At 42.8% G+C, this 20,877-nt stretch overlaps 1 pseudogene; it reads right to left on the reverse strand.

Moving 5' to 3' along the window:
* Positions 1-35: 35 nt before the first annotated feature.
* On the reverse strand, positions 36-10,488 carry LOC129728761 (trafficking protein particle complex subunit 11-like; annotated as a pseudogene).
* Positions 10,489-20,877: the final 10,389 nt, after the last annotated feature.

Genomic DNA, 20,877 nt, shown 5'->3' on the forward strand with positions numbered 1-20,877 from the left:
GTTCTTTTTCTTTCTATTTACTGTGAAAATTTCTTATAGAAAATGAAGTTTTATTATGGAAAATAACGTTTCACGCTGCACGGAACACAACAAATGCTTCTAGCAATCAAATTGAACTTTATGTTTAGCGTGACTTTTCTCTATGCATGAACAGCTTTAAAATAAAAAACCTCTTACGCTGCGCGATCTACAAATGATGCTTCGAGTAACTAGATTAAAGAAAATATTTACTGTGGTTTTCATTTTCATGTAAGAATTAGTTTAATTATAATCTTAAATGTTTTACTATCAAAAACAAACTAGAACAGAAATTTGAATAAACTGATGAGCCGAAAATCCAAGCAGTAATATTTACGTTATACCTACATGAGATATGAATAACATATTCTGTTTCGATTTAGTATATTGCCAAATGCTTTTGATAACAAACATGATTCTGAATAAGATCGGATATTAAATCCTGAAATTAGGTGTTTCTTAACTATACTCTCGATTCTATTAAATTATGTTTTTTCAACAATTGTTGCCTGTTTTATATACTATTTCATTATGTTAGGAAGTAGATACGTTAGTAAGAGTTGGACATAGATTTGATACTAGTAGAACAACTTCTGTTTTTTCTAATACCTAACGGAATCAAGTTTAAAACTAGATTATGTTCAAGTTTAAAACTAGAAAGGTTTTCCTGATGACGAACTAACTAGCTTCTGGTATTTTTTTTTTTGTTTTGTCTCTCTGAACAAGTTCCGTTGCAGATTCTTGTTTGTTTTTACATATTTGAGCTTCCAGGTCCAGGTGTGCCTTCAATTTTTTTATCCTCCAACAGAACAATGTCGCCTTCACTTATGGTCTAGCAGGAGACACCACCGGGATGTAAGCGGTAACAAAGATATTATTATCGGCGCAAAATAACGTTAGCTTACACTGATGTAAATAAGGATGATTTATTGTGGCCACATCCAGCACGTTTGGCCTCAAAATGCCCGGTTGCCTAAAAGTAAAAATTCAATGAGTTGCTATAATTACGGTTTCTCTTGCAAATTACCCTTCAAGTGTGCCAACAGTATGCTTAAGCTACTACGCTCCGTGATGAATTCCTGATTGTCCTATCGATAACAGTCCTATCTGAAACTATGAACATATGAGTTAATTTCACATTGCATTCATAATGTTAGTCAAAAATAGCTTCGTCATTTTCACAAATTATCAGCTGTTTTTATTAATATTACCTTAATGTAGTTGCGAATTCGGTCTTTGATTTTTGCAGCAACATCCATTTGGTTGGCGGTTAGGGAAATAGTCATTCGAACGATTTGCGCCACATAGTATTATCGTGTGCTCTCCTAGTACCAGCGCATGCATTTATAATATATCGAAAATTATCCCTTTCTCGTAAATGTGACATCAAGGCGGATTTGGACGTTGACAAATCGTTGAGTTAATTCGCATGCTATCAGGAACAACATCCGAGCCTTTAGCCTGATTAGTTAAAAAGAGTCAGAAGGCCGTATATTTCTAGGGCGTTGATAAGCTCTTCAACTAAGTTTTCGGGGGAGAATGTATATGAGTTTTGCTTTTTAAACTGATCAATTTAAGTTTTCTAATTTTGTTGGGTTGGGATGCGTCCGAATAATTTTAGCCGGATTATTTGAAATTAATTTGGACTATCATCTGCAACGTTAAATGAGCCGTTGAGAGCAAAAGTGGTACATGTGTCATTTTAACACTTTTTGGGTTTTATGCATTAATTGATGCAGAACGCAATAACGGACTAGAATATCCAAGAAAAATCGAGATTTGATAACCTAAACCAAAGTTATAGCCAGAACAATTTTTGGTAATTAACATAATAACCATTTCGTTGAGAGCAAAAGTGGTACATGTCCAGTCTGTGCATATGAGATGAATTGTAAGTCGAAGATCTTAGGATATAGAACAATCCTGTCTTCAGCAGAGTTGGTCAAGTGATTGAGTACTTTCTGAAGATCTATCTGTTTTGGAATTTTCTCACTACGTGGCGCTAGTGTACCCGTGACTATTTTGTAACAGAAAGAGTTTTATCTATTTCAGTGTCAACTCGTATGCTGTGGCCAATTCAGAAGATAGCTCTCTGAGGTCTGTGATATAGATATATATTTACACACTGGACCCAGGTTTGGCTTTAGGCAGGCCGCCGATAGCCTTCCGGAAGTTACAGAAATACCGTAATTGAGGTCAATTTTCTAAAGTGATTCTAGAGCTTCCTAATTTTTTCAAAACTGCTTTTGCGGGATTGACTAGAAACGAGATGACCTCACCGAAAGATCCGGAACTAGCGTAAAATGTCAATTTTCAACAGTGTTCCTAAAGCTTCCTGTTTTTTTCGAGACCAATTCTAGAAGGAAAATGATCTTTTAACGAAATATGCTCCAAGATGGCCACCACGTGAACCACCGGTACTACCATAAAAGAGATTAATTTTTAAGATCAGTCCCACTTTTTTTCTAAACCACTTCCAGACGAAAATAAATGATCTCATGACAGAATGTTACTCAAATTTACCATCAGATAGCCCTCCGAAAGTTCCGGAATTACCGTAAACGAGATTAATTTTGAAAAACAGGTCCTAGTCCCATCTGGATACGGTGTATATTTTTCCAAGACTGTATCATATTTTCAGTTGACTCATTTGTCACTCCTATAACTACATACACTGCATAGATGAAGAAAAAAAAATACATGCACTGTCTGCTTTAATGAACAGGTCCTAGTATTTTCCGTGTTTTTTTTTTGAAACTATCTCATGCAAAAATATACCATAGTATTAAAGAAATGCCGAGATCTGATAACTTATACCGGAGTTATAGCCGAAATAATTTTCAGTTTTCCTCTTCTACGGTATTTCTAGATCAGGAGGGCAACCGGTAGTCTACCGAAAGTTGAACCTGGATCCATCGTGTAGTTATTATCGACCAAATAGCAATTCTAAAGATACCAGGGTATTTTACTTTGAATTGGCCCTAGTAGATCTAGATTATTTAAAATGTCTTCTGTTACATATACACTAGCGCCACAAAGTGACAGAATTCCTTAACAAACAGATCATCATTTAATAGTACTCAATCACTTGAACAACTCTGCTGAAGACATGAATGTTCTATGTTTTAAGATTAGCGAGCAAATGCATCCTTCATGCTTAGACTGGACATGTACCACTTTTGCTCTCAACGTTTTCTGGTTGTCATTATTTTTCCCATAGAACAAAAGTGGTATATGTTTTTCCATTGAAGTTTGTGTAAGTTTCTCAACCAGAACTCGTCATCCTTTCATGTACCGTCTTTTGACACCCCTTCCAGCAATGATTTAGTGCAGTTATGTTGGGAAGAATTGTTGAAAATAATTTACTATTTGAGTGTTTTCGTTTATCGCGTCTCCTGGAAAATTTACTTAATGGCACATGTACCACTTTTGTTCTCAACGGCTCAAATGGAAAATATAATGAAAATAAATGAAACCTGAAGACGATCATAGTAAATATTTTTAGCCCCTTACATTTCAAGTATCAATATAATTAAATGATTTAAAAATGGTAAGAGCATGAAAAATATTTAACAATTAGTTTTACTTCAATTCCCTAGTCTATCCTAACTAAATAACTTGCCTTATGTGCAATTCGCTCGAGCAACTGCGGCTATAGCTTTTATGCTTATGCTTATTGAGCGCACATTGCAATCGCTCTGCTCCTCGGTTCTTTTAGCCACAAATGAACTATTACGTTTGGCATACAAACTCTTGAAAATGTTTCTGCAACAGAAACTATCAGTAGTGCTCTCTACCAACGGTTATCCAATTATCATGTATGGATCTTAAACAAGCCTTACCGAAAGCAGCAATTCGCCCGACAACTAAACACCCAGTCTCCAGCATATCGGGACTTCCGACCTGTTTCCGTATGAAGAAAACATTCCGCCAATCTCTATGTAGTAAATGTTTGTGCGGTGGCATATGTAACAGGTTCTATAAAAAATACTTTATTTAACATAGTGTTAGGTGTTAGTTTTCGAAATAGAATACGTACCTACACACAGAAAAAAAACATGGTAATTTTTACTATTTTAGGGGTCAGCATGAGCAGATTTGATCGGTGGTTTTCAACCGACTATTTTATACAGTCTAGATAACAATTCTGTGGTTATTACAACAATATCAAGACCAAAAATCGAATGGTGAAATCGACCATGTATGGTTAAGATGACAATGTTTTTTTTATACTTCAAAACTGTCATAATGACCATGTTTAGTTATAATGAATCCTCCACCTAATTGTTCGTATGACAAGAGAATATTCATTTTCAGATGCCAACATGAGAATTTGTTGTTTTGACCATGTATTTGTTGTCTGAACAAAATCAAGCAGTCGGTTGAAAACCACCGATCCAATCGATTCAAGCTGACCCCCAGAATGGTAGAAATGACAATTTCTACCATTTCGGAGATCAGCTCAATAATTTATTTTGTTTTTCCTCTTTGTTGAGGATATGTTGAGTTCTCGTCATCACACTGATTTTAATAACGCCGATCGAAGTGTAATATATATATATATATATATATATATATATATATATATATATATATATATATATATATATATATATATATATATATATATATATATATATATATATATATATATATATATATATATATATATATATATATATATATATATATATATATATATATATATATATATATATATATATATATATATATATATATATATATATATATATATATATATATATATATATATATATATATATATATATATATATATATATATATATATATATATATATATATATATATATATATATTCTGTACTTGTAATTAATCTAAATCGTTTTAATTATGCTTATATATAGTTCCCTATGACAGACGTGATAAATTTCTATGTAATATGTTCTATGAAATTTAGGAAAAAAAGTATGAACTATGACCTTAAAAAAGTGGAAGCTCTAAAAATAATTAAAGATGCAAGTTATTGTCTATAAATTATTGATGATCGGTCATTATTCGATGTTACCCTCGACAAGACTAATTGCGTAATACTATATTGCTGTCGTTGTTCACCGATATCGATCTGAACGTGGAAATAGATTTTCTGCATCGGATGACTCAGATCCGTCGTTAGTAAGACTGAAAAAATAAACAGATTGTATTGAGGGATTTCATGCAAACTTGTCTATGGAGTTGACAACACAATTTTAAACTTACCATTACTCCGTTTAGCTTAAGAACACTGAAACTGACTTCAACGTTCTGCAGACAGCGATCGTAGTTGTTCATAAAGTTTTTCGTAATTTTGTAAAACTTGTTTGTCAACATTGGTTGGTTGTTTTGTTTGGTCTGTGATCCAAATGAAACCTGGAGAAAAAAATTGTCTTTTTCTTCCGTTTGGTACAAGCATAGTAGTATAATAATCCCACTAACGTTGGAATGATATAGCAAGAACTGATGACCGATATTTTCTCCTTACAATCACGATGCGGATTGGAGTGTTTGGATACTCGCTGAACGTTTAGTTTTTCGCGCAGCGAAAGAATGGCGTAAGTTCGGTCTGATCCCATTCGCACCTCCAAACGGAAAGTATGTACGTTAACATTCTCCATAAACTAATAGCGTTCTCCACTAAATAGCATACGCTAGCATTTTTTGGGCTCTAGTATGAATTCTTCTATTGGCTTCGGCTGTACATGTTCGCCTTCGCTTTCCTCTAACACATATTTACAATACTGAGTTGCTGGCACTCAAACCAAACTTGACTTCAGATCTGTTAACACGGAAAAGTTTTTCAACTTCAAAGAAACTTCTATGACGGAACGGACGTATAGTTGAAGATGCAGTTTTTCGTCGTTTCTAATCTGTCGTTTAATTTGCATTCTATAAGGTCGTGCAATCGATCAAGGTCAAGTTTTATGGGATTATTGAAAGAGGATAATGTGGTTTGCCAGCTGGCCGATAGCTCCGGTGAAATTTGACTACTCGACACCGAAGACACGTTATGGAATACTTTGCAGAGGGTTTCCCAAAACCAGAATGCGATCAGTTTTTTCCATTCCAATTCGCGGCGATAACGCCTCAATGCTGCATGCCACAAAATCGGGCATCGGGATACGAAAAGATATGCAAACCGCAATGTTTCTAACAGAACTTCGGCGAATATCGTGTACCGATATATTGTGCATCCGATAGTCAGACAGCATAGGCGCGTAGAGCGTACGCGCTTTCGAGTGATCCACTTTTCAAATATTCCTCGGCCATATCGATAGCCTGCTTCTTGCGAAAGCGTAGACATTTGTACACTTTATACTGATGCATAGCCTGTCCCAGTAGGGTGATGATAGTTGCCGAATGTTTGTGGGTTTTCTCTATCTCGTGCACCAGGTAGTGTAAAAGTGGGTAAAAGTGCAGTGCATATAGTTTTATGAACGGGGGTAAACGAGAACTGAGGATATGACTCAGGTTCAGAGAGGAATACACCACATTCACGACTAAACACGAACCGCAATCTCCACGCAATGGTTCTTGTCCCGTCTGTATGAGGTATATTTTTTAGCCAAATTCACATTTTCAGTTCTCGTTCTTTTTACGCGTTGCATAGAATTGCATGCACTGCATACTTTGCAAAAGCACTTAAAATGTAATCGTAACACAAAATTTGCAATTATCAATTAACATCAAACATAACCATTTGGTTATTTAGTTATTATATGATCAACAATGTGTTCAACCGAATATTTGCCTCACCGAATTTGCTTCATTATTTGATTACAGTGCGACTGTTCTAGGAAGGCGGATTGCATTCTTAGTATGCGATTCATTAAATGATCGTTGCGAGGAAGCACGAAGAGCATTTTTGCGGTATTCTCACAGGTGCTGGTCAAGAAGAAGGCCCTCTCGGAAGCAACAAAATCATCTCCTTGAGGTATGCTAGCACCTTCTTCAATTAAAACTACCGCTAGCCGTATATAGTTTTTCTACGCCTGAATAATCGAAGCACACTGCAACTGCTTCTCACTCCCCTGTAGATCGTTCCATTCTAGATCCCGAAACAGGACTACGACTGCCCATGTAAATGTTTCAGTATCCAGTTTCGTTTTAAGATTCCTTTTGGGTAATACCATTCGTGGGATTGGTGTTTTGGTTTTGATACAGCAAATTCATAACTGGGTGGAAGAAGCTTATATTCTATAGATTCGCTAGAATTAAAAACAAAAACAAAAACAACTAATTTTATAGTATCCGCTCTTAAGAATCTAGGTACCTTTCTGGCTTTGTGCCGGTGTTGAACGCATCCCAGATCGCTTGTAAATAGTGTTCCGCTGCACATTCAAGCCGGATATCCCAACTTGTGCTGAGCGGTGGTTACCAGCTCTGATGGTAGAACGCAGGCATCCTTCATTCTCCTGCACTACAATTTCGTTAAATCCGGCACGGTTCCTTATTAGTAGGTTTCGTACCAGCCTTGCCCGAAAGCAAGAGATTTCACTTCTGTTTTTCCGTTTTTTTTTTCACTCGCAAACATCGGCGAGTTCGCCGGAGTTACCTAATGTTATGCCCCCAGCAGGGATTATATTTTGTCTAATGACAGACACTAAGAAAACGACCGATGAGGAGAAAATTGTTCGCGATTCCGAGCAACTACGAGATGATACAAAATTTTTGCAGACAATTTTTTGACAGTTTCAGATTACGGTGCCAGCAGAATATATTGCAGCTCGAAAAATATTACACGTTTGTTCGCATGACTACATGATTAGGTGAATTTAACCGGTAAACTAGTTCTAAAGCAAATATCGATAGTTTTGATCACCAGATAAAACATGGTTGCTATAACCACTGCAATTGGGTTTTTTTGACAATGTAAATGGTTACTGCTTTTTTAACTGTCATGGTATTTTCAACCATGAACTATTTCAAGGTGACAATTATCATGGTAATAACTTCAAAATTCTGTGATTGTTGCGATAACCATGGGTGTAAGGTCAATACTAACATTTTATTTTTCTCTGTGTAGTCACATAAGCGACTTATCCTTTTTCGTCGAAGCAATATTTATAACTTATCCGTTTATAAATCCTGAGATTTCAGTTCTAGTTCTGAAATTTCACTTCTAGTTTTTTTTGTTTTGATGCCAGATGTTTGCCCTACAGTACTGTCTCTATGGTTTCAGAGAAAAAAGCTAATTAGTGAATTTAATTTTACGATAATATAAATGTGCTACTAATTTAGCTAATAAACGAAGTAGCAAACCTTTCTAGATCGACTTCTTCTAGACCTTACAACCCAAGTTCCTTCGTTGCAATGATATCCTTTTTTCTAGATTTTTCTTTCTGTTAGTGAGGTTGAATTTTTTAAAGTTTCATTCTCACCCACACCTTAAGCGAGCTATCGATGATGTTGGTTAATGTGAATCTATAGATGATTTTTTTGACGGAAAATTTTAAGTAGTTCAATTGCAGACACCATACTGTATTTAATTCTGCTTCATGTCCTCCAATGTGACATCTTTCTCGGACAGCTGACCTTCGCTCTCGTTCCCGTTCGATAGAGATTGCTGCCAGTGCTGTAGCCGTTACAAGTCATGCTGTCGATAGGATTAATCGTGTGTCTGAGCGGCCGATGGAGAGAATATGTCAGTAGAAAAAGGCGGTTAGGCAGCCTTGAGGTACTCATCCATGACAGTCGTCCAACCTAATATTGCAGATTATTACAGGAGCATCTTCGTAGTGAACAAGAAAAAGAGAAAAAAAACTCGATTTTAAATTTTGTCTTTTTGAGTGAATCATGAAAAAAAATGACCCACCGAAATAATAAAATTATTATTATTAATTATTAATAAATAATAATCAATTAAAATTATAAAAATATTTAATATTAAAGTAAACAAGAGAGAAAATTTTCAGACATTGGAGCGAGGAAGCTTACGTTATACATTTCCACAGGTTAATGGTAAATGTGTATGCTTTCAGGCTTAATTTAGCCGAAAGGATTACAAGTTGTCAATAATTTTTACCTTCACTTGTTCGATGTTCACCTCCGTGTTCAGTAAGACCAGATCTGTTAGATGGGCTGCGAGATGAGTTAGTCTTTGTGCTCTGTTTGTGTAAAACCAAAGCCCTTGTGCAGCCCAAAATCATATACAGTCAGTTTTTAAAGCGGGATACGTAAAATAAACCACCAAAAAAGGATTTAAACAAAAAAAGGAATCGTTCTACGATCAGTGTTTAAAAATTGTTTTGACAGCCCTTCGGAGGGCGGAGGTTTTTTAATTAATACACTTTTTTTACTCATTGAACACTGACGATTTTGGTTACGAACCCGCGTTGATTCGAAAATCCTCGTAAAATTTTTACAATAACCGGGTTTCGGCGTAAAAAAACACGGTAGTTCAAAAACCTGCAACACAACAAGTCAATTCCAAAATACGTGTAAAAAACATCGTGAAAAACACAGAAAAAAGCATAAAAAACCTAACGGTACGATCATCAGTGGCGTCGGGTTCATCTGTGCAACACGTGCACTGCACAGGTACTCTATTCCTTAATATCCGGGCATATGCAATTATCGAAATATAATAACCCATAAAACAAGTAAGCATTTTTGCGAAACCCTTCAATTTGAAGCAATAAACACTTTGGTTTGAATATCTTCTTTCATTTAAGGAAAAAGATCTTAAATAAATGTTTGCCACGCGACGCCTTTGACGATCATATCATATTTTTGTCTTTCCCCTGGAAAATATGTTTACAATTCCTGTCGGGATTGGCTGGCTTTTTCCTCAGGGTTTATCAACAATACATTTAGTTCGGCATAAGCTTTTATGCGTTGATAGAAATATTTTACCAGTCCTTCCGGTAAATGCCGGAACACTATGTATCTTGAATTCGGCTGCTGTGAATGCATAAAATATTCATGGTCTCTGAATATTTGTTTGTAAACTATCAATTAATTCCTCGTGTAGAGGACGATAATTAGGCAAACGTGACGATGATAGAGCCAATACAATATTCCACGTTTTCGTAAAAACAAATGAACAGGCTTACCTTTTTCTTGTTTAGTATGTGTCGCCAAAGGCTCTGCACCCTGATCAATCGATCATGCAATCGATCTTCTTTAATTTAAATCCATCATCAAACCTCCAAACTTACGTGGATCGCTAGAGCGCTAATAGGGTTATATTATTGTTTCACGCGGCGTTTTTGCCGACAGCGTTTTCATTCGGACACTATCCACAGAAATTTATAGTCCTTCGAAATATACACTTACTTTTGCCACTTCACAATCTTTGGTATCCGCTACTATTTATTTTGCCACTTGCCTGCACTTCTGCACTTCCATTTCACCTAACAATATGCACAATATAAAGTTGACTATTGACGGCCTCAGCCGACCGGACAATCAAAACAATGAAAGAAAAAAAGTTCACGGTTGACTGATTATAGCAAAAAAAAAATCACACGTTCAATCGCATGACTATATTATTAGGTAAATTTAACCTAGTTTAAATGCAAACTTCGATAGTCCTGTTGAGCATTGAAATTATGGTCGCTATGAACGCTATGATTTAGTTATTTTGACAATGTAAATGGTTACTACTTTGCTAACTGGCATGGTATTTTCAACCATGAGCTATTTCAAGTTGACAATTATCATGGTGATAACTACAAAATTTGGCTATTGTTACGATACCATGGGTGTACGGTTAATACTAACATTTTATTTTTCTCTGTGTACTAACAGGTTGGTTGACAAAATACGTCCTGAACATATCGATAACATAATACATGCGGAAATCCCGGACGCAAATATAGATGCAGGACTATTTGAAATTGTTAAATCACATATGGTCCATGGTCCTTGCGGTCAACACAATCCAAGATCACCGTGTATGGTTGGTGATAAATGCACGAAACGATATCCCCGTCCATTGCTCGCCGAAACTATTTCCGGAAATGATGGATACCCCCTGTACCGGCGGCGTTCCCCCGAGGACAATGGCCAGTCGTTTATAATGAACCTAAAAGGAAGCAACGTTGTTGTTGACAACAGCTGGATTGTTCCATATTCACCGCAACTCTCCAAAACCAAACATCAAACATCTTGCCCGTCTTCAGCACCGTATGTTTCAATGCTATCATCAACATCTCCGATGGAATACGGCTGGCGCTGTTCAGTCATGTATCGGTTCCTACTTTTAGGTGTGAATGTGCGTCCTTTCTTCTCCAGAGCAAAATGAAACATGCCGTCTTGACTATCGTCGTCTTATTCGTAGTTGCTGGTAGCTTGATCGCTATCGCCGCTGCCATCGTGTTCGTCATCTTCGTGATCATCATCGTTATTTACACTGTTGCCATCGTTATCGTCTTCTCAAGCGTCGTCGTTTCCACGAACATTGTTGTGTTGCTTGTCGTTCGGTATCTCGTTGTCGGTACCCGAACGACCGTCGTTTGCAACCGTCGTGTTGTCGTGACTTGCGATTCTTCGTGCAAGCTCGTTTTTGGATCCGTCTGATGCCAATCCTCGTTATTCACATTCTCCGTATTAAATCGACTTTTGTAAAAACTTCGCACAATTCGTCCACTTATATATATATATATATATATATATATATATATATATATATATATATATATATATATATATATATATATTTTTTTTTTTTTTTTGTTTCAGGTGGAGGGGAAATTTGCATCCAAACCCCTGAGGTGACCAACCTCAGGGAGTGTGGGGTTGGTTTGAATCAGTGACCGGACCCACTAAAACCCCTCCAGTCTCCAGCCCATAATACTCCCCGGGACCACCGCTAGGTATTGCTTCGGGGAGCGGCTTTTGTGCTCTGTGCACCCTCTTGGTTCTATAGATCTCTTTGCTAACTTAGCTAACTAACCTGGAGACTGGCCGTTAGCTAACACTGGCGTGTCGGTGGTCAACCTGTCGCCTGTTTTGCAATTCTAAAACTATTTGAGAGGCGGCTGTACAAACCGCCCTCCAAATGTTTGGGTCTTTACACATCCTCCGAACTAGGTTGTCCGGAGTGGTGTCTGGCCCGCTCACTACCATCATGTCACTCCGCGCATGCACAAAACGAGGGCACACGAAGAAGACATGCTCAGCAGTTTCTTCCGCATCCGCGCACTCGGGACACATGGGGGACCCCGCATGCCCGAATCTGTGTAGATACTGCCTGAAGCAACCATGACCTGACAGAATCTGTGTCAAGTGGAAGTTCACTTCTCCATGGCGCCTCCCGACCCATCCGGATACGTCCGGAATAAGTCGATGCGTCCATCTACCCTTTGCGGAATTGGACCATTCCTGCTGCCATCTGATCATCGAGAATGACCTTCTGGTGCCTCGTATACCCCTTGTGTCACGTTGATCGAAGCATTCTACGTCCTCCTTAATGGCTATGCTGATAGGCATCATGCCGGACAGGACGCAGATTGCGTCGTATGACACTGTACGGTACGCGCTCACAACCCTCAGGCATATGAGCCTGTAGGTACTTTCCAGTTTTCGACGATGACTGTTGGTACCTAACGCTTTGGACCACGCTGGCCCACCATACCACGCTGGCAAGAAGTTTACGCTTGCTGCCATATACCGCTGAGCTATTGGACATCAATCGAGATAGTCCTGCAGCGGCCGTTGAAGCCCTCTTACAGGCATAGTCGACGTGACTCTTAAATGTGAGCTTATCGTCAACCATAACCCCCAAGAGCTTCAAGGAACGCCTTGAGGTAATGGTGCAGTCACCGACTCTGACCACCGCCTGTTGCTCTAATTTGCGGTTGTTCACAACCGTAACCTCCGTTTTATGGTGCGCTAACTCCAGTTTCCTAGAGTGCATCCAGTCTTCGACCTTGCGTATGCAGTGCGCGGCCGTCAACTCGACCTCTTCGATCGACTCGCCGTAGACCTCTAGCGTGATGTCGTCTGCGAAACCGACGATCACAACCCCTACAGGGAACTTTAGTTTCAACACCCCGTCATACATGACATTCCACAACACCGGGCCCAGGATGGAACCTTGCGGTACTCCTGCGGTGATTGGGACGCACTTCTGACCCTCCTCCGTGTTGTAAACTAGTACCCGATTCTGGAAATAATTTTCCAAAATCTTGTACAACGACACCGGTACCAACGAGCGCTATGGAGTCCCAACTGGCACTATTGAATGCATTCTTCACGTCAAGCGTGACGATTGCGCAATAGCGAATGCCCCAACTCTTACGCTGGAGTGCTACCTCTGCCGTCTTGGTGACAGAGAGAATAGCATCCAGCGTGGATCTACCTTTCCGGAAGCCGAACTGGTTACTTGCCAGACCGTTTACACCCTCTGTGTACTTCACCAGTCTGTTGAGGATAATCCTCTCAAGCACCTTGCCCGTAGTGTCCAGCAGACAGATAGGTCTGTATGCCGATGGGTCCCCTGGCGGTTTCCCAGCCTTCGGCAACAGCACCAATCTCTGTCGCTTCCACCTGTCCGGAAAGAGGCAGTCATCCAGGCACTTCTGCATGACTGCTCGAAATAGATCGGGGGCCACTTTCATGGCCGTCCTGATGGCCAAGTTCGGGATTCCATCCGGTCCCGGTGCCTTGCTCACCTTTAGGGAGTTGGCGATCACGATGAGTTCCTCATTCGTAACCCTTACCTCCTCCACAACCTCTGCACGGCTGCCGTCTCTCACGGATTGGATGCCCGGCAGGTTGGCCGACCATCCCTGGTCTGTGTCTGAGATACTGGAACGTCGGACGTGAGACTCAGCAACCGGATGCCAAGGATTTGGCTCGTGTCGTGGAAAGAGTCCCTCGATGATACGCTTCAGCATCGCTGGTGATCGCTCTGCAGGCGCCAACACGCCTTTGGTCTTCGCCATTACGACTCTGTAGGCGTTGCCCCACGGATTCGTATTGGCACTCGCGCATAGCCTATCGAAGCAGGCCCTTTTGCTCGCCTTTATCGCACTTTTAAGCGCCGATCTTGCAGATCCGAATACTACACGGCGCTCTACCCTCTGTGCATCGGTACGTGCACGTTGCAACATCCGTCTTGCACGGAGGCACGCGCTACGGAGGTCCGCTATCGCGTCGGTCCACCAGTATACCGGTGACTTACCATTCCTAGGTTGGCGGGTCCTAGGCATGGTGGCGTCGCACGCCCGCGATAATGTGGCAACTAATTGGTCAGCACTCGGGCGGAGCCAACTGCCCCCCTCGCGCTCTCTTCTCATTGCTTCTGCAAATACCTCGGCATCGAAATGCGATGTCTTCCACCCGCGGACGGTCGGAGTATTGGCTCTACCCGTCGCCTGCCGCCTCACGTTCTGGACTACGCTATAGCAGACCGACTGGTGGTCACTATAGGTGTAGCCATCGTCTACCCTCCAGTTCACGATCAGTCCTGGGCTGGAGAATGTCACGTCGATGATCGACCCCGCACCATTTCTGCTGAATGTACACTTGGTTCCAACGTTGGCCAGATCTAGGTTGAGCTTTGCCAAAGCTTCCAACAAGATCTGACCCCTCCGGTTCGTGCGGCGGCTTCCCCACTCAACAGCCCAAGCGTTGAAGTCGCCCGCCACTACTAAGGGTGTTAGTCCCGTCAGCTCCATAGATAACAAATCGACCATCTGGGTGAACCTTTCGATAGACCAACGCGGCGGAGCATAACAACTGCAGTAGAACACTCCGTCCACCTTGGCAACCGCGTATCCTTCATTTGAGGTTGACACAACCTCCTGAACCGGGAACTTGCTGGTCGTGCATATGGCCGCCGTACTGGACTTATCTGCAACCCAATTACCGTTTCCGGGAGGAATGCAGTAGGGGTCCGATACGATTGCGATGTCCGACCGCGACTCAGACGCTGCTTGGTATAGCAGCTGCTGTGCCGCATAGCAATTCGTGGCCGCCTTACCGGCTGGGCACCGTGGGCCTCCCATAAAGTGCTTGGCGTCCCGTTTTCCAGTACATACCAAGCACTTGGGAGGCTCCCCGCAGTCTTTAGCTTTATGGCCAGCACCACCACAACGCCTACATAACTGGCTCCTATCGGGCCCCTTGCAGGTCCAGGACTTGTGTCCTCCCTCGAAACACCTGAAGCAAACGTCCGGCTGCTGGAGTATGCTCAGGGGACATACTGACCAGCCAACCTTAAGTTTGGCTGTCTTCAGGGCCAGAGTTGCATCGGCCGATGCAAGCCGGAAAGTGGCCACCTGGGTCCCCGCTGGACCCTTTCGGAGGCGAATTACCTCAGTGGCTACTTCCACTCCGCACTTCTCCTTGAGGGCCTGTGCAATATCGCACCTCTCGGTGATTTCATCCAGGTTTTTGAGCTGGAGAGTCACCTCTGAGGTGAGTGCCCGAATTTGCACATCTTTCCCGAGGACCTGCTCGGCTACCGTCTTGTAGGCAGCGCCCTTGTTTTTAGCATCCTTACGGAGCTCAAGGATCATCTCGCCGGTGCGAGAACGACGGATGGTCCGCACATCCGCTCCCAGATCCTTGAGCTGGGTTTCGCCTCTCATTTTCTTCAAGACTTCGGAGTACTTGGACCCCTCCGTCTTGAGTATGAGGGCGTCGCCCCTGCTTCGCGCCTTCTTTCCCATTTTTGGACGATTTGTCGCCTTCTCGTCGTTGCGCTTGCTGTCTTTTTGGCGCTTCCTTTCTCCCACGGTAACCCAAGGGTTTCCCGTAGCTGCCACTTCGGCAGACTTTTCGGCGGACTTGGAGGCCGTTGGTGTGCTATCTCGCGGGCTTAGCACAACCAACCGTTCCTTGCTGTTCTCGGGGGCTTCCCCCGGAGACTGCCTTGCTCTTTTTGCGGCTGACCCGGAGGCGCAAACCGCTGCAAACATGCAGGTGTCCGTTTGGACCGACTTCGTCGCCCTTCCGGTCACCTCCGTTGCATTCTTCTCTGCAGCCACCGCTCTTGCCTTGAGCTCGGCGTGCTCCTTCTTCGCAGCATCGACGGAGGACCGAAGCATGTAGAGAGCCTGCTTCAGGTACTTCGTCGTGTTGGTACGACTTTTCGCAAACTCGATTATGGCATCGAGCTGCTCCGACAGCGCTACTACCTTCGGTAGCGTGTCTCGCTGTCTTCCGACCGCCTTTATCAACAGTAGACCAGCCACTGCGATGTCTTGCGTCGATCCGGTAGGCGTACTGCCTTTGCCGTCTTCGCAGGCGTCCTTTACTGCATCCATCTCCGCCTTTCTCGGCGGAGACCTCTGGATGCCTCCTCGTGCAAACGGGTTTTTCAACCCATCTGCGCCCAATTGTTGATCTTCATTATGTTCATTATTCATTTTTGTTAAGTGGGTCCCCCTTCCAGCCGTTATCCTTATCCATACTGGAGTGGTCGCCTATCTGGTCCCATGGTAGTCTATGCCGAAGCAGTGAGGCCATGGCTAGGGGCGGCTGCCATAGCGCCTTATGAGCAACTATGACACCCCCGACCGGCGCAAGTCAGGAAAGGACATCTGATCCCACTCCTGCCCGGTTCCCACCGGGCAATGAATTTGGAACGTACTGGAAGGCCTGCCAGGTTTTACGGGACGGAGACCCCTGCACCGGTTGTTGTCTCGCCGTTTCAAGCCGTTGTCACACGACCTTACTAAGGGAGCTCGGCGCAGGTGCCAGCCCAGAATCGTGGTACGAAAACGAAATCCGACTCTTATCATATGGCGTTGCGACCAGTTACCGTAATTGGGAACTTACTGGCATCAATCCCAATGGGCGAATAAGTGCATTTGGGTGGTGGGAGCGGCACTATTCGCTCCGTCAGAGCTGCTTCCGGATAATGTGGCTTTTGTGAGAATTCGGCGGCCCAATGCCTGAGTCTCACCACAACCTAGGCTAGCTCTCGCTGATGGTCCGGGACTGCGTTCTTGCAGTTAGCACTTCCGTGGCCTACGGTAATAGCCAAATACCGACCCGTGGTGGCATACAGCTCTGCCAAATATATATATATATTTATTTTTTTTTTTTGTTTCAGGTGGAGGGGAAATTTGCATCCAAACCCCTGAGGTGACCAACCTCAGGGAGTGTGGGGTTGGTTTGAATCAGTGACCGGACCCACTAAAACCCCTCCAGTCTCCAGCCCATAATACTCCCCGGGACCACCGCTAGGTATTGCTTCGGGGAGCGGCTTTTGTGCTCTGTGCACCCTCTTGGTTCTATAGATCTCTTTGCTAACTTAGCTAACTAACCTGGAGACTGGCCGTTAGCTAACACTGGCGTGTCGGTGGTCAACCTGTCGCCTGTTTTGCAATTCTAAAACTATTTGAGAGGCGGCTGTACAAACCGCCCTCCAAATGTTTGGGTCTTTACACATCCTCCGAACTAGGTTGTCCGGAGTGGTGTCTGGCCCGATCACTACCATCATGTCGCTCCGCGCATGCACAAAACGAGGGCACACGAAGAAGACATGCTCAGCAGTTTCTTCCGCATCCGCGCACTCGGGACACATGGGGGACCCCGCATGCCCGAATCTGTGTAGATACTGCCTGAAGCAACCATGACCTGACAGAATCTGTGTCAAGTGGAAGTTAACTTCTCCATGGCTCCTCCCGACCCATCCGGATACGTCCGGAATAAGTCGATGCGTCCATCTACCCTTTGCGGAGTTGGACCATTCCTGCTGCCATCTGATCATCGAGAATGGCCTTCTGGTGCCTCGTATACACCTTGTGTCACGTTGATCGAAGCATTCTACGTCCTCCTTAATGGCTATGCTGATAGGCATCATGCCGGACAGGACGCAGATTGCGTCGTATGACACTGTACGGTACACGCTCACAACCCTCAGGCACATGAGCCTGTAGGTACTTTCCTGTTTTCGACGATGACTGTTTGTACCTAACGCTTTGGACCACGCTGGCCCACCATACCTAAGTATGGACGAGACCACGCTGGCAAGAAGTTTACGCTTGCTGCCATATACCGCTGAGCTATTGGACATCATTCGAGATAGTCCTGCAGCGGCCGTTGAAGCCCTCTTACAGGCATAGTCGACGTGACTCTTAAATGTGAGCTTATCGTCAACCATAACCCCCAAGAGCTTCAAGGAACGCCTTGAGGTAATGGTGCAGTCACCGACTCTGACCACCGCCTGTTGCTCTAATTTGCGGTTGTTCACAACCGTAACCTCCGTTTTATGGTGCGCTAACTCCAGTTTCCTAGAGTGCATCCAGTCTTCGACCTTGCGTATGCAGTGCGCGGCCGTCAACTCGACCTCTTCGATCGACTCGCCGTAGACCTCTAGCGTGATGTCGTCTGCGAAACCGACGATCACAACCCCTACAGGGAACTTTAGTTTCAACACCCCGTCATACATGACATTCCACAACACCGGGCCCAGGATGGAACCTTGTGGTACCCCTGCGGTGATTGGGACGCACTTCTGACCCTCCTCCGTGTTGTAAACTAGTACCCGATTCTGGAAATAATTTTCCAAAATCTTGTACAACGACACCGGTACGTGGATGCTCCTAAGCGCGAGCGCTATGGAGTCCCAACTGGCGCTATTGAATGCATTCTTCACGTCAAGCGTGACGATTGCGCAATAGCGAATGCCCCAACTCTTACGCTGGAGTGCTACCTCTGCCGTCTTGGTGACAGAGAGAATAGCATCCAGCGTGGATCTACCTTTCCGGAAGCCGAACTGGTTACTTGCCAGACCGTTTACACCCTCTGTGTACTTCACCAGTCTGTTGAGGATAATCCTCTCAAGCACCTTGCCCGTAGTGTCCAGCAGACAGATAGGTCTGTATGCCGATGGGTCCCCTGGCGGTTTCCCAGCCTTCGGCAACAGCACCAATCTCTGTCGCTTCCACCTGTCCGGAAAGAGGCAGTCATCCAGGCACTTCTGCATGACTGCTCGAAATAGATCGGGGGCCACTTTCATGGCCGTCCTGATGGCCAAGTTCGGGATTCCATCCGGTCCCGGTGCCTTGCTCACCTTTAGGGAGTTGGCGATCACGATGAGTTCCTCATTCGTAACCCTTACCTCCTCCACAACCTCTGCACGGCTGCCGTCTCTCACGGATTGGATGCCCGGCAGGTTGGCCGACCATCCCTGGTCTGTGTCTGAGATACTGGAACGTCGGACGTGAGACTCAGCAACCGGAGGCCAAGGATTTGGCTCGTGTCGTGGAAAGAGTCCCTCGATGATACGCTCCAGCATCGCTGGTGATCGCTCTGCAGGCGCCAACACGCCTTTGGTCTTCGCCATTACGACTCTGTAGGCGTTGCCCCACGGATTCGTATTGGCACTCGCGCATAGCCTATCGAAGCAGGCCCTTTTGCTCGCCTTTATCGCACTTTTAAGCGCCGATCTTGCAGATCCGAATACTACACGGCGCTCTACCCTCTGTGCATCGGTACGTGCACGTTGCAACATCCGTCTTGCACGGAGGCACGCGCTACGGAGGTCCGCTATCGCGTCGGTCCACCAGTATACCGGTGACTTACCATTCCTAGGTTGGCGGGTCCTAGGCATGGTGGCGTCGCACGCCCGCGATAATGTGGCAACTAATTGGTCAGCACTCGGGCGGAGCCAACTGCCCCCCTCGCGCTCTCTTCTCATTGCTTCTGCAAATACCTCAGCATCGAAATGCGATGTCTGCCACCCGCGGACGGTCGGAGTATTGGCTCTACCCGTCGCCTGCCGCCTCACGTTCTGGACTACGCTATAGCAGACCGACTGGTGGTCACTATAGGTGTAGCCATCGTCTACCCTCCAGTTCACGATCAGTCCTGGGCTGGAGAACGTCACGTCGATGATCGACTCCGCACCATTTCTGCTGAATGTACACTTGGTTCCAACGTTGGCCAGATCTAGGTTGAGCTTTGCCAAAGCTTCCAACAAGATCTGACCCCTCTGGTTCGTGCGGCGGCTTCCCCACTCAACAGCCCAAGCGTTGAAGTCGCCCGCCACTACTAAGGGTGTTAGTCCCGTCAGCTCCATAGATAACAAATCGACCATCTGGGTGAACCTTTCGATAGACCAACGCGGCGGAGCATAACAACTGCAGTAGAACACTCCGTCCACCTTGGCAACCGCGTATCCTTCATTTGAGGTTGACACAACCTCCTGAACCGCCAAATATATATATATATATATATATATATATATATATATATATATATATATATATATATATATATATATAAATATTTATATATATATATATATATATATATATATATATATATATATATATATATATATATATATATATATATATATATATATATATATATATATATATATATATATATATATATATATATATATATATATATATATAAATATTTATATATATATATATATATATATATATATATATATATATATATATATATATACATATATATATATATATATATATATATATATATATATATATATATATATATATATATATATATATATATATATATATATATATATTAAATATGATATATATATATATATATATATATATATATATTTATTTATATATATTTATTTATATATATATATATATATATGGCTTGACCGATTTTCATGAAATTAATTGCAAATGAAAGGTCTCGTTAACCCATAATACTTTATCAAATTTCATTGTAATCGGATTTTTAGTTTGAAGGTTATGGTTCAAAATGTAAAAATCATGAAACATCATGTCCCGGAAACTACACAACCGATTTGAACAAAATTGATTTCAAATGAACGGGCTACCTGAAATACCCTTAACTTTTGAATTTCATGATAATTGAACTTGTGGTTCAAAAGTTATAACAAAAAACGTGTTTTGAAGACTACTTAATCTCACTCATGTTTCT

This window comes from Wyeomyia smithii, chromosome 3 (genome assembly GCF_029784165.1).
Source record: "Wyeomyia smithii strain HCP4-BCI-WySm-NY-G18 chromosome 3, ASM2978416v1, whole genome shotgun sequence".
In the NCBI taxonomy this organism is placed as follows: Eukaryota; Metazoa; Arthropoda; class Insecta; order Diptera; family Culicidae; genus Wyeomyia; species Wyeomyia smithii.